Genomic DNA, 13,155 nt, shown 5'->3' on the forward strand with positions numbered 1-13,155 from the left:
CTGTGATTCACTGGCTATATTACTCAAATTTAGGGTTAAATGTCACCTCTTATGGGAGTCCTCCCTTGTGCTCATTGTCTAAGCAATCACCCGGTCAGTCATCCATCCTGACATCCGGCTCTATTTACTCCAGAGGACTTGTCACTCTCTCTATGACATTAGATATTTCTTCAGCATTCCTTGCCCTTTAGACTAGAGAGAGCTTAAGGGGAGCAAGGGGGAAATTCTTTGGTCCATGTTTTCTTCTCTGCTCACAAGGCTTGGTGAGCCCAAGACTTCATGTCTGCCAGGCAGCACTCAATCAAGTGAGTCACCACAGCCTTGCTTTCAGAACATCACAATTTTCATGTGTTTATTTATTTTGTGGAGGTCAGAGAACAACTTGGGACAGTCAATGATTCTCTCCTTTAATCACATGTGTCCCAGGAATTAACTCAGCTTTACCTGCTGTCTCAATGGCTCTTGTCTGTCTCTTCAAGGACAGAGGTCTTGTTATGTAGCCCAGGCTGGACTCAAATTCACCATCCACAACATGCCTTAGACTCCAGAGTGCTGGAATTGATGGTATGTACCATCACACCACCAATTACTAAACTCTCAAAGGTTAAAACTCCCTCTGCCAGAGAGCAGTCAGGCAAACAAATTCTCAACACCATCAAGGATAAAACAACAGAGACATAGCTCTTAAACCAATAAATAAAATAGTTCCGTGCTTTGTTAGAGGCCCCGTGAGCGGTGACTTAGAAAGAAGTCTGAAGATTTGTTCTATTCTCCAGAGGTTTTCAAAAGAACCAGTTGTCCTGTATTATGTAGATGGAAGATAAGACTGATTTGCCACTGAAAACAGTGTAACTGGAACAAATCTTTTTCTCAAAGCAAGGTTTTCAAGCCTTTGACCTAAGGACCTTCATAGCTGAGGGGTCAGGCTCATGGCTGCCCCTGCATTTATAAGCTCATTTTCAATGCTAACGAATTCTGCTTTCTGTGTATGTTTTAAACATACATTTACTAATCCCTTAGATCTAAACTAGAGTTTCACACAAGTAAAAAGAGTCCTTAAATTCCGATTTCTAGTTAAAGTGTAGGAAGGTCAGCAGAAAGGGAGACAAACATACAAGGCAAGGGGCAAGAGGCACAGGGTGTTTAATCTGCTGGTTTTTGTGCAACGTTAGGGGTGGAACTCAGAGCTTAGAAATAACAGTCAAACACTCTAGGATGGCGCCACACCCTCACCCTCCTGGCTTGTTTTTAAAATGCCACAGCACCTCTGAAATTCCAGCACAGGGACCCTGAAGGTGAGAGCACTGAGCTTTCTAGGCCAGCCTGGAAAAAACAAAACAAAACAAAACAAAACAAAAACAACAACAACAACAACAAAAAACACACCAGAACCTTCATTCCCAAACAGCAACAAACCCGACGTAGAATGTTGCCTATTCTTGACCATTGACTTCTTGTTATTTTCAATTCTGAAAGCTTAATTTATTTTCAAACTGTGACATCCATCAGAGCCACCAGGGACTTTTGTTGAAAAGAAGACAGGTTTAGGGGTTTGCACCTCTAACCAGTTCCTAGCTTGTGTCAATCCAAGGACCACTCTGAGTAGCAGAAGTGTCTAACTTGTCAGTTCAGAGACCCTTCTTCGGCAGAGGAGAATGCCTAATGGGATGACTAGCCAGGAAGCTGTTCCACACACTTGCCTTCTGGAGGGCTGGGGCGGTTCCTCTTCAGGCGTTACCCCCGACTGTTATTGCACCTGGCACCTGCACCTCAATCTTCCTCTCAGCAAAAGAGCGAAGCAAAGGTTGCTTTTATTTCATAGATGAAGCTGCGACTCAGAGTTAAGTTGATCTAAAGTTGTGGGCTTTGCGGGCGGGCGAGTTGAACTCAGGTTCTGAGGATGCTAGTAACTGACTGATCAGTGAAACGGTCTGACCTGCTAGGTGGCAGGATCCCCTTCCCTGCCAGATGCAGATGCAGGAGACTTTGTGTACCTTCTGCTCTTTGATCCTTCAGGTAAACGTTCTTTTTGAGAACACCCAGCCTCCTCCTTTAGTGTGGGTCCGAGGCATCCCAGTCTGTTCGGGAGAGAGCCCTACAAGAGGAAAGCCGGCTCGCTACTGGGCCGGAGCATTGCAAAACCTGGAGGTGCCCCTCCTCCCCGCGCCCCTCACTCGTGGCCGAGTCCCCAGCGCCGAGCGAATCCCGGAACAATGCTTCTTCCCCGACTGGGCAGAGTCACCCTGGGGCTGGCGTGGCTGAGAGCCTGGTTTCTCGGGGGCGGGGCAGTGGGATCACTCTAGCGACAGTGTCCGGCAGGCGCTGCCCGCCGCCCCGGCCCCTGCGGCGCCTCCGCCCAATGCGCTCCCCGCCCCTCGGCCGCCACCAGACGCCTGGGGCCGGGGAAGGGGCCGCCGCGCAGGGGGCATGTGGGCTTGCCGCCGCCAGCGCTGCAGTTGTCCCCGGGAGGTGAGGACCCGCGGGCCCCGGGATGCGGGCGGGCGGGCGGGCACCCGGTAGAGAGCTGCGGAGCGCGCGCCTAGTCCCGACGCTGTCCTGGTGTGGAGGCTCTGCTCTGGCTCTTCCCGCTTTCCGATTCGGTAGTGCAGGTGGCACGGCATTCGGGTAGGGTGGCAGGGTTGGACCTTAGACCTCGGGAAGGACCCCGGCGCTCCGTTCTAACGTCTGTCCCAACGCGCAGCTGTGTCTAGATCCTAAATCTGGCCACCTGTTGGGTTTAGAAAGGAAACACGTGCCCACTCGTCCTGTGTCCTGAGGTGTCCCGCTGAGTTTCTGGGCAGGTGGCTGGTGAGAGTGGCTTTGATCTGTGTTCTGCGGTTTCCAGGTGCACATTTCCCAGGCAAGACAGACCGCCTTTTCCCCTTGATTGTCGGGTGTTCTTGCCTTTTAACCCTACTCCACTCCCCTAATGTTTATTACCGGTAATTGGTCTATTCAAAACACCAGCTTTTCACGTTTGAAATGAATGCAACTCAATTTCTCCAGTCGCGCCTTAGCCCAAAGCAGCAAGCAGTTCTCAATCTGTGGGTCACGACCCCTTTGGCAAGCCGCTGTCTCCGAAATTACAGTTATGAAGTAACGACAAAAAATAATTTTATGGTTGGGCGTCACCACAATATGAGGAATTGTATGGAAGGGTGGCAGCATTAGGAAGATCGAGAATCACTGGTCTAGTGCAAATTGGCGATTCAGCATTCCGAACCACTCGGCTTGCATTTTTGTCTGGCCTTTGGTTAGCTCGTCCCAGCTTTGCTGAGAGCTTTGTGGGCATTCCGGCCGCCCTGCTGAGCTAGCCCAGAGGGAAGAATCTTCAGGCTTGCCAAGTTCAGGAAGACCCTGTGGCTACAGGTATCTGAGCTCACTCGCTTTTGAAATCTGCAGCTGCTCGCTGTGCAATTTGTCTTCCCTCCAAAGGTACACTAATTTAGGGCTTACGGTGTCCTAGGCACTCATGATGCCCAGCTAGGGCTGGAAAGTATGGATCAGTTACTGAGTGGCTGGACTCAATCACTTAATACTTACACGATCTTAGAATTGAAAGGAGTTTTAGAGAATCTACTAGATTCAAATCGTTAACTTAAACATCTTGGGAAGCTCAGATCCATGTCTGCAAGGGTTGGCAAAACTCATAGCATAGCTGTGTAGATGAGACCAACGTTGAAATTTAGATGTTCTCATTCTCAGATCAGGTTTCAAAGCTCTTTGCCTCTAGGTCTTTAACAGCAGGCTCCCTGTCCCTGCCCCATGACTAGAATGGCCCAAGCATATTATTTTCCTGTTCTTGCTTTTTACTCATCTCTTTTTAAACTGGAAGGGTTCTGAAATATATGAGAGTTTGATTTAGCCAAACTGCTTTGTTGTGTAAGTGTTAACAGTAGGATTCCTCAAGTCTGGTATGATGGTACACTCAGTAATTCCAGCACACCAGGGATGGAGGCAGAAGATCGTTGGGAGTTCAAAGTCAGCCTGAGCTGCATAGTGACTATCAGGCTAGTGAAGGCTACACGGGAAGAGCCTGTCTCAAAGAGCAAAGAAAGGAAAGATGGTAGGAAGGGAGGAAAAAAAAGATGGAAAGCCGAAAACAAGGAAGGATCCCTAATTATAAGCAATGTTTAAATCCTTCGCTTATCAAGATAAGTATGCTGATATTGCTCAGATTCATTCCCAGAAGAAGGAAAATAATCAAGGTGGGTAGGAGGAAGCTTGAACACTGCTTCTTGGAGTCCTGATTCTGTGCCCCTCTGGCCAGTGATGAGGATATGATGGGAGTGACTTGCAATGCTGAGCTGTTGCAAGAGATGTGGCTCGGAGGTTTGTCCTGAGAAACACAATGATCTGGGACAGAAGTCATGGCTAAAATTTTAAAGTTGTGGACTGACTTAGCTGATACCATTGCAGCATACTGCATATTTTTCAATGTAACAGGAGTTGATTGAGTGCCAACTGTATACTTAGTGCTCTTCTGAGTGTTTGGTGGGTGCCAGTGACCAAAACAAAGGACTTTGGCTCTGAAGAGCTCAACTTGGAATTCATTTATCAAAATTGTTCCTGGAGTTTTAGTTTGCCAGGTAGTAGAGAATTTCAGTTTTATGTTCAGAAGAGAAACAAATACGAAAATTCTGTCCGTCTTCTTAGCCAATCATCTTGTTGATCTTGCAGTCACGTGAACAGCTCTCCAAGTGACTTTGATGTTTATGAACTGACTTTGGCTACACAGTCACATGACTTTTTGGTAAACCTGTCACCATGGTTAGTATTTCTCTTTGAATTACACACATTCCTGCTTAAGATATTCCCTAATTCTCTCAGTTGCATTTTCTGCAAACAGCATAGTTTGCAAGCTCAGGCATGTTTGCTATTTTTAATAATGACTTCCCTAAACGAACTTGGCAGGTTTTTGGTCATTTACCGCCCCCCCAAAGTGTTCATTGCAGTTTTTGGGTTGTTTTTGTATTCTTGATTTAATCTTTTGATTTTCTTTTAAAAGTTGCAAAACTGAAAACTATTTTCTTGAGAGTGTGTATCAAGCAGGTGGGCTTGCCTATGCAGCTGTGAGTGGACGCCAGAGATTGATATCAGAATGTTTCCCCCACTCTGTTCTTTACCTTATTGATTGATTGATTGACTGATTCATTTACTTGAGTCAGGGTTACTCACACGACTTGGAGCTTGCCCTCTTGGCTAGTCTAGCAGGCCAGCAAGCCCCAGTCATCTGCTTGTCTCTACTCCCCATCATTGTGGTTATAGACAGGGGTTGCCCACATACCTGGGGCTGGCGATTCCAGATCTTGAGTCTCATGTTTGAGTGGTAAGGGCTTTACCCACTGAGTCCTTTCCCCTGCCCCCTTTGTTTCTGTTTTTAAGTTGATCTCTATCCAAGGCTATCAGGAAGTCTCATTATCTAATAGTACACTATTTAAAAGTGGTTTTTATGAAATAGGTAAGTTCTCAATTTCTTCCGTTTGCTAGATCAATTCTCTCTCTCTCCCTCTCTCTCTCCCTCTTTCTCTTCTCACTATGTAGCCCTGGCTAGCCTAGAGCTTACTATGTAGACCAGGCTGGCCTCAAGCTCATACAGATCTGCTTTTTCTGATTCTCAAGTGCAAGGATTATAAAAGGTTTATACCACCATGCCTGGCTGTTTTCTTTATTTACTTACATTTTTCTCCATCATAGATGGTCCAGGGGAGGGAATTGTTGTAGTGCTATAGAATGCTGCCTGCCACTAATTATTCTATAGACATATTAATCTGTTGATTTAACATATATTTATTGGACTATTTGGTAATCGTTTGTGTAAAGGTTGTATTGTTCTGGTGACAGGATGGGCCGTAAAGACAGAGTACACAGCTGAAGGTTGACGTGGCTTCAGCCTGGCCTGGAAAAGACTGAAGGAATATTAGTGATACAATAAGAGGCAGCTTGAGACGGTGGAGGGAGGAGAGAGTGTGTGGGCTTTGAGGAGTTAAAGGTTGGAGAGACTTTATAGTGGATATATCTGGGCTGCTCCTTGAAAGATGACTGGCATGGCAAAGGTCCGTGTTGTTTGTTTTGTAGTACCCTGGGGAGATTGAACCCCAAGTCCTTTAGCTGTTCAAGCACTCTATGACTGAACCGCCCTTAGTCCTCCTTGTTTCTTCTGCTTTAAAAAAAATTCTTTTGAGAATCTCATGCAATATATTTTGATTATAGTCATCTCTCTCCTCACTTCTCCCAGATCCATTCCCTATTCCATAATCTCCCAACTTTATGTTCTCTCTCTCTCCCCCCCCCTACATATTAATCTATGGAGTCCAATTTGTATTGTCATCCATATAGTCTTGAGTATGCAACCATCCACTGGCAAGGTAGGTAGTCAACCTACCTGGGGTTATACTATTAAGGAAAACCAACACTCTTTCTCCTGACAGCTACCAATTACTAATAGGTTTTCAACTAGGAGTGGGTGCTTCATGTCAGCATCTCCCCTTCCTGTTGGAATTTCATCAGCTTGAGCTCGTACAGTACTCAGCCCCAAATGGGGTATCTATACTATACCTTTTCTCCAAAGGCTCAGAGAACCTCTCAGAAGAGAGAGCAGAAATAATAGAGGAGCCAGAGGTGGTGGATGGCTACAATGAATCCCTGTTTTCCAGACATAGCAGGGAGTTGCATAGAAGGACCGATGGTGTTATAGCGACATGTATAAGATCACTTACTGTTTTCATTTTTGCTTTTTTGAGGCAAGGCTTCACGATGTTGCCTGGGCTGGCCTAGAATATTATATATAGACAAGACTGACTTCACAGGAATTCACCTGAAATGCTAGAATTAAGGGTGTTTGTCACCGCAAACACATCACTACTGTACTCTGCTGTGTACTTCTCTGCCCTGGGCAATGGAGTTGACTAACACTAAATCAACTCGTTGGGCTAGCATTGTTCTCCTTTTCATTGGAAATATAAATTGATTGTTACTCGAGGTACTGGGATTACTTCAGAATATCATTGTCGTAAGCTGGTATGTTACGCTCTTTATAGTTTATATACATGCTAACAGTGTTCTTTACTCTTAGCCCTGCGTATGCCAGCTGCATTTGATACTATAAATTTGCAATTAAATCAAATATTTCCTAGAGTAATTTAATGTCAGTGTTAGAAGACAAGCATTGTTGCCATGAAATAAGCTGGTTGCTCTATGGGCCTATGGTTACCCACCTTCACTGTGTTATAATGCACTACCTCAGATAATTTACTCAGAAAGAGAAAGGTTTAGTTTGGATTATATGTTTTGGAGATTATAGTCCAAGATGGAGTAGTCCCATTGATGTGTGTCTTAGTGTGTATGCGTTTGCATGGTCGTTGGCTGAAAATACATGGCAAAGAAAACTGTTCACTTAATAGAAGTCAAAATAAAGGATGGGAAGAATATACCATAGTACTCCTCAGCGCCCATCTCCAGCCAGCAACCTAAAGATATTTTCTAAGACCCCCACTTCTTAAGGCCTGTACCGCCTTCCCTTATTTTAGAGATTAAACTTTTAACTCCTAGACCTCTGTGGGGATGCTCAACAACCAAGTTATGATAGCCCAAGAAAGTTAGGCACACTGAAAAGACATCAGTGCATGGTTCGTGAAAACACTAGGTGAAAGAAGTAAAATACAAAAAACTACACAGTGCATGACTTCAGAAGTTCAGAGAAGCAAATACATGAAGGAAAAAATGGATTCGTGTTAGCCAGGAGATGGAGGTGGGAGAACAGGGAGCGACCAGTAATGGTGCAGATTTCTTGAGATGATGCCTTGGGTCTCAATTCAGATAATGAAGCGGCTTGCAGAGATTATGATTATACTAAAGCCAAAACTTAAAAATGACTAAGTTGGAACCAGGCATGCAGCTTAATGGAGTATTTGCTTAGCATGCCTAAGGCTCAATCCTTGGTGACATAAGAAAAGACAATCTAAGATGATCAAGTTGGTAAACTGTCTGCTATGTTGATTCTATCTCAATTTAAAAAGAAAGAGACCGAAGGAGAAAAATTTGCCTGGTAAAACACTTGGTTTGTAAACATGTATTGTAATAAAAATCTCCATGACCGATATAAAATATTCTGGGTGTGGTAGTGTGCACCTATAATCCAAGTGCGGGGGAGAAAAAGACAAGTGGGCGGGCCACTGGGGCTCACTGAGCAGCCTGCCTCTACACTTGGTGCTTTCTAGATGAATGAGAGAACGAGACTAAAAGTATGTCCAGTGGTACTTGAGGAATGGCACCGTAAGTTGTACTCGGCCCTATACCCACACCCACACATGTGTACCTGCACATACATGAACACACATGTACAACAAAAGCTCCTAAAGCTTTAAAAAAGCAACATGAAAAATTACAACTTAGGCATAGAGTGGTCAGCTATAAAATATTAAGGAAGTACAGTACAAAATACCTAAAATGTGCACTCAGCTATTTTTTTTAAAGTTTCTGTAAGGTCTTATTCCATTTTTAAAAGCAATAGAACCGTAACATGTGAGTGTGGTTTAACCAGAAAACAGCACATACCAGCAATCATGACTCCATACCCAAAGGCTGGGGAAGTAATTTATATTTACTCATATAAAAGTTGATTAAGCCGGGCGGTGGTGGCGCACGCCTTTAATCCCAGCACTCGGGAGGCAGAGACAGGCGGATCTCTGTGAGTTCTAGGCCAGCCTGGTCTACAAGAGCTAGTTCCAGGACAGGCTCCAAAGCCACAGAGAAACCCTGTCTTGAAAAACCAAAAAAAAAAAAAAAAAAAAAAAAAAAAGTTGATTAAGATGCTGAAAATATATGGCACCCGCTTTTCTACTCTCTTCTGGTGGCTTCTGGTTGCTTCAGTCAAGAGCATCTGAAGTTTGTGATTCTGAGTTTTCTCAGTATATTCTAAAAAGAGCTCATATTTTGGCATCAGCATGAGGTTTTCTTGTTTATTGGCCTCTTATGGATACAGAATTGTACACTTGAGATTTTTATGGGAAACCGGACACAATCTTCAGACTTCTATACCACCATAAAAGTCAGCAGTGTGTTTCTCTTCAAACCCTGGGTGCTTACTCCCTAATTCGAGTGTACACAGAATGGCAACACACTATGTTAACTACACCAACCCCTAGAACTTACCACCCCAGACCTTCCTATGCCGGAATTCTTCGATATATTCTTGAGAACCGTTCAGCATTTCCTGGGTGATTTGACATATCACAAGCTAAGAGTGCAGCTACTTATTTCGGGAACAACTAGTATTGCTTTAGCAACTCTGCTTCACTTGGTGAAATATTTCCATGGAAATGAGATCATATTTATCTATTGAAACCAGCTGTATTTCTTGAAATGGCGATTCCAGCTCTCTAAATCTGGAACTTCGAAAGAGTCGCCTTGTGGCACATGGAGGAACCCACCAAGACGCACAAACTTGCTCTCTCAACAATCCCAGAAAGAGAGCTTCAGGTAGACGGCTATCAAGCCTGGTCTTAACTGTCATTATTCAGTTTTTACCAATGGGAAAAGCCGCTCTCAGAGTGGCTTGTTCTGGTGGACTCTCAACAGCTTTGTATCATGTGTGTTGACTCAAGTCTCCACACTAAACTTACCCAGAAGGGACAAAAATATGAATGTCCCGGCCCTAAAACTCTTCCCATTAAGTAGGTCTGGGGTAAGGTAAGGATATCAGGAGTTTATGGAATTCCTACATAAGGATTGTGTGTAGCCAGGATTGAGGATCAATGATCTATTTAATAATCTTACACTACTTCAGAAAAAAAATATTAAGGCAAATAATTGCTATGGTATTTTCTAAGTATGTCTTTTCTGGGGGTATCTTTTAAACATGTCTGATAAAAATTAAACATTTATTTTCATTATTCCGTGCCTTTTCAGTATGTGGGAAGCCTTGCTCAGTGGTGAAAGGCTTTTCCTCTGCTGTGAAATTCATTAAGCTTATTTTTACAGAAGGTCAGAACAACAGATTCATTATCCCAGTCTACTTTTCTCCTGCTCTAAAATGACTGAAGCTGGATACTTTGTAAGGAAAAAAGGGTTTACTCAGTTGACAGTTGATCAGGAGACATTATCCATTTGGCCTCTGGTAGGGTCTGCCTGACTGCATAGCATCTTTGTGGATGGTTGCATGGTTGGACTGCATGCAGGAGGGAGAGGTAACATAGGGATACAGGAAGGAAGCTGGAGAAGGGGGCAGGCTAGACCACTATTCAGGAGCTAACTCACTTCACAAAGACCAGCACCAGTCCTGTCCAAGGGCTCCCGGTGACCTATGTACCTTCCATTAGGTCCACCTACTCTGCGGTTCTGCCTCCTCTTAATATTGTCACATTGAGCCCCACGAACTTTGCGAGGTGGGGTGGGGCAATTGGCATTCAAGCACAGCATCCACCAAACTATATAGCCATGATTTGCCAACCAGTTAATTGGTCAGCCTTCTTTTGTGTGGCTTTGGTAATTGTTTTTTCACATGGGTATCATTTTGAGACTAATAATTTGACCTTCGTAACAGTTGTTTCTTCTAAACTACCTGTCAGATATTTCTTCCTCTCCCCTTCTTTTCCTCCCCCCGCCTTTGTCTATGGAGTTTTCTATCAAACTAAGACTGGCTGAGCTTAGACTGCCTGCACAGTCACTGTGTAGCTCAGGCTAGCCTTGAACTTGTGTCTTCTTACCTCCATTCCCTTAGTGTTAGGAGAACAGATGTGTACCACCCTGCCTGGCTTTTGCTGTATGTTTCTTTAAATTGATGGCCCTGTAAAGCATATTGGTCAAGGTTGCCCTCTGCACACCTCCTCTTTTATTTGGCTGTGTCATAATAAGTTTTCAAATATAGGACTTTTATATAAGAAAGATATAATGGGCTCTTATAAGAGAAAGACAAAAGTTTAAATATTGTCCTTTGTGACTAACAAAGTTTGATTAATTTTATGTTGTTCTTGTCCTTAGAACTTACTGTTTTTGAGAAAATGTGGTGAGGTTACTAACACGAAATCCAGAAAACAAACAAAAACTTGCTAATCAAACAACTTAGAACTAATCTTGCGGCTGGGGATGTGTATCAGTGGCAGAGTGCTTACCAGCATGTGGGGCCCAGGGTTTGATTGACGATACCATCAAACAAAACAAATGAATACAACAACCAAGAAGAGCTGTTATTGTTATTTTTTTTAATTGAATGGGAACACACATCTTGCGGTTTGTGAGATGACTCAGCAGATAAAGGCCCTTGCTGCCAGGCCTGGTGATCTGAGTTTGGTCCTTGGAACCACATGGTGGAAGCAAGAATTGACTCCTGAAGGTTGTCCCCTGACCTCCAGATGTGCCCCCACGGTACACATAGGCCCCACGCATACACAGTGAGTAAATAAAATATAAAAAAGGAATATCTTCATAGATTTCAACTGGTGGTTTTTGAACAGTCTTTTGTAGATTTCTGTGAATTAACAGGATCCCTGGGACCTGGGTAGGTAGCAGATAGAGTCTGGCTTCACGTATTAGGCTGCTTTTGAGGACCCCTTTACAGCCTGGGAAGGGTGCTATTCCCATTTTCGCACACCGAGCTTCCAAACAAGATGTTTTTTTAAACAAGAGCTCTCTCAGCTAAAACAAGTTTTCAGCAACTGGGCCACATTTGTGCATTTCTGCTTTTTTTGTGTGTATGTGTCCAGTTTGGTTTGGGTTCCAACAGGCTCTGCTTCTAGGAGCTATTGTGTATCTGTGTTGAAAAGTGTTGGGGGAGACTTTAGCATTAGTGACTGTAAATTGGGGTCTGATGGAAGAGCTATCCAGTGGTCAGTTGGATATTCAGGACAATAAGTATATATTTGAAATAATTAAATATAGAGGTTTTGTGCAAGATAAATCTCTTATGGGAGAGTGTTTATAGAGAAAAAATGAAATGTTTCAAATATAAAATTCTGGATAATAGCTAGGCTAAACTGGGTGTCTTTCTCTGTCCTCATGTTAGCTTAATGCAAAAGTTTGGTCAATAAAGCTCACTTTTAATTTTAAGTTTTGAGACAAGGTCTTGCTCTGTAGTCGAGGATACCCTAGAACTCCCTGTGTAGCCCTGGTCAGCTTTAAACTGTGGCAATTCTCATATTTCAATGTCTTCAGTGCAAGGATTGCAAACCCAAGTCACCACATTCGATTCACCTTTTACTATTTTATTTTCTCACATATATGTGTATGTAGCTGTAAAAAAAGAGTTTGATAATGTACATTAATGTGTGTATAGATGGACAATGTTAAGTCTTAAACCCTGACAAATGGCTGAGGTGCCTACTTAACAAATCAAGGCGTACCTGGCTACCAGGTTTTCCCTGCATCCCTTGGTTCCTACATGTTGTAGAGCTGTCCTGCCTGGCATACCCCACCCCTAAATTCTCCAGCCTACAGGCTGGGCTGCCCTTCCCCCAGCTGTCCTTCCCTATATAATCCAGTCATTTTGCTTACCTTGGCTTTTGTCTACTTCCTTTTGGGTCTCCTGGCTGCTGCGCCTGGTGCCCCTCTCACCCCTCTCCTTTCCCCTTCCTTCTCTCACGTGGCTCAGGACCATATCTACCCTGGACTTTCCCAGATGTCCCTGCCTCTGCCTATGCTCTCCCTTTTACTCCTTCTCCATACCTAAGAGCAGTCTTTTCCTTTTTGATTTCTTTTCTTTTCTCCCCACCCCCAACTCAGACGGTAGCATGATGGTGGCAAAGGCAAGAGGGCAAGGAAATTTCTCTGAAAAACCCTATACTCTGCAAAAATCTCTAGGACCCCTTCTTAATGTTTATGGAGGTGTGGGATTATAGATTCAGCCATGGGCATGGACACTGTGGTGTTACAGCTTTCTCATAAAATGATGTTAAATAGTAGTATGGTTCATCATTGCCCCCCTGTTTTTTAATTCTACCTTATAGAATGATGTCTGCTGGGTTTTGGGCATAGTCCCACGCGGCCCTGGGATAAATCCCCACTCTCTGTGTGTCTGGGAATTGTTGTGTTTCGTTGACCCAAACATATCTGTGCTGGCCATCTGTTTGAAAGGATCATCAAGCACCACTGCATAAATTTAAAAACTTAAGAACAATGACTTGGGCATGGTGGCATGTCCTTTTAACTTTAGCACTCAGG

General features: G+C 43.9%; 1 protein-coding gene across 2 annotated transcripts in view; it reads left to right on the forward strand.

Moving 5' to 3' along the window:
- Positions 1–2,297: 2,297 nt before the first annotated feature.
- Slc16a12 (solute carrier family 16 member 12) overlaps positions 2,298–13,155 on the forward strand; it is a 77,425-nt gene continuing 66,567 nt past the window's right edge. The window contains exon 1 of one of the 2 annotated variants that reach the window (XM_041662024.1): positions 2,298–2,469. The gene's annotated coding sequence lies outside the window, so the exon portion shown is untranslated. Of the gene's footprint in view, positions 2,470–3,250; positions 3,370–13,155 lie in introns of those variants that run through there. The other variant, XM_041662025.1, reaches the window with a different exon arrangement.

This window comes from Microtus oregoni, unplaced genomic scaffold (assembly GCF_018167655.1).
Source record: "Microtus oregoni isolate MIOR12 unplaced genomic scaffold, Mior012 000012F_ref0000307, whole genome shotgun sequence".
Taxonomy (NCBI): Eukaryota; Metazoa; Chordata; class Mammalia; order Rodentia; family Cricetidae; genus Microtus; species Microtus oregoni.